Raw genomic sequence first — 1,251 nt, 5'->3', positions numbered from 1 at the left:
ATTACTGGTCGTTGGATGGTGATAACTTTTGTAATTTGTGTTAAAATAATTGAAATAATTCAATTTTTGTCAAACAACTGTGATGTTTTGTACTAACACAAATCCTAAGATTTGCTCATGCGGTTCAATTAAAATAAAGATTAGTTCCATGTTCATATATTGAACTTAACCATTTAATGCGCCATTTTTTTAATTTTTGAATGATTTTGGTATATACTCACGCGTTTTATTATTTTAATAACTAATACAGTATTCTATCGAATTAATTTTCTTTGAAAATTAATTTGTTTGACTATGAGCTAAGATTTGACAATTGAAAAGAATGTAAAAACCCACAAAATTTGGGATTCTGCTATAATTTCGCATTTTTTAAATTGCAGTACATAATCACAAAAAACTTTCGGTTATGTTGGAAAATTATAACGAGTAAGGTATCAAATGAAAGATGGTTCAATTCCCTACATTTGTTTTCAACGAAGTATGCTAAAATATTCAGTGGTTTTGTAGCTATAGCATTTGCCCGATCTGGTTACTTTAGGAACCAATGCATGATAATGCGAGTTAATAATAATAAATATGTATGCCGTTTAAGTTTCATTTCATCTTGTGAGGATTTTGTTTACAAATTTATATAATCAAGGCGATTCCAAATGTCAAGCTGTAAAGCGTATTATGCGATGATAAAAATTGGGTTGACCTGTATTTTGCGAAAAAATCACACGCTTATAATCTCATAGAAAATTTGTGTCAAGACATTCTTCAGCGCCGCAATTTATTTCTATCTTCGTGGTTTCACAATTTAACCACTGAGCAGAAACGATTGAATGTCAAATAAGAATGAGTAATCAAAGAATTTCAACTGCAAGACGAAAAAAGTCAAATACATATGGAACTAAATACAACATATTATGCAAAATATCGGCAAAAATTCTTAGCATTTTGGTAAAAATAAGCAAAATGGCCGACATAACCTCAGAAAAAGTCCCGAAATGACCATTTTTAGTGGAAGTTTTTGAAAAAATTCAAAATATTTTCACGAATTTTCGATTGAACACAATGGTTCTTAGTAAAATAATATAATAAAACTGCGACAATATTTGCGTTTGTTTTTAAGAAAATTGAAAAAATGAAAGTACGGCTATAATTATTTCGGGGATTGTATATTTCGCCTTATTTTTTGTTTCTATCTTACTTTTTGAATGTAAGTAGTGTGGCTCACTTTTCAATAGAATGGTCAGTGGTATAGTTGTT

General features: G+C 29.3%; 1 protein-coding gene across 3 annotated transcripts in view; it reads right to left on the bottom strand.

Moving 5' to 3' along the window:
* LOC129568330 (b(0,+)-type amino acid transporter 1) overlaps positions 1-1,251 on the bottom strand; it is a 56,715-nt gene that overhangs the window by 41,964 nt on the left and 13,500 nt on the right. The window lies entirely within an intron of this gene.

The sequence above is a fragment of the Sitodiplosis mosellana genome, unplaced genomic scaffold (assembly GCF_009176505.1).
Source record: "Sitodiplosis mosellana isolate CC-2019 unplaced genomic scaffold, AAFC_SMos_1.0 Smas_scaffold_18, whole genome shotgun sequence".
Taxonomy (NCBI): Eukaryota; Metazoa; Arthropoda; class Insecta; order Diptera; family Cecidomyiidae; genus Sitodiplosis; species Sitodiplosis mosellana.
This window is presented reverse-complemented; position numbering and strand designations above follow the sequence as displayed.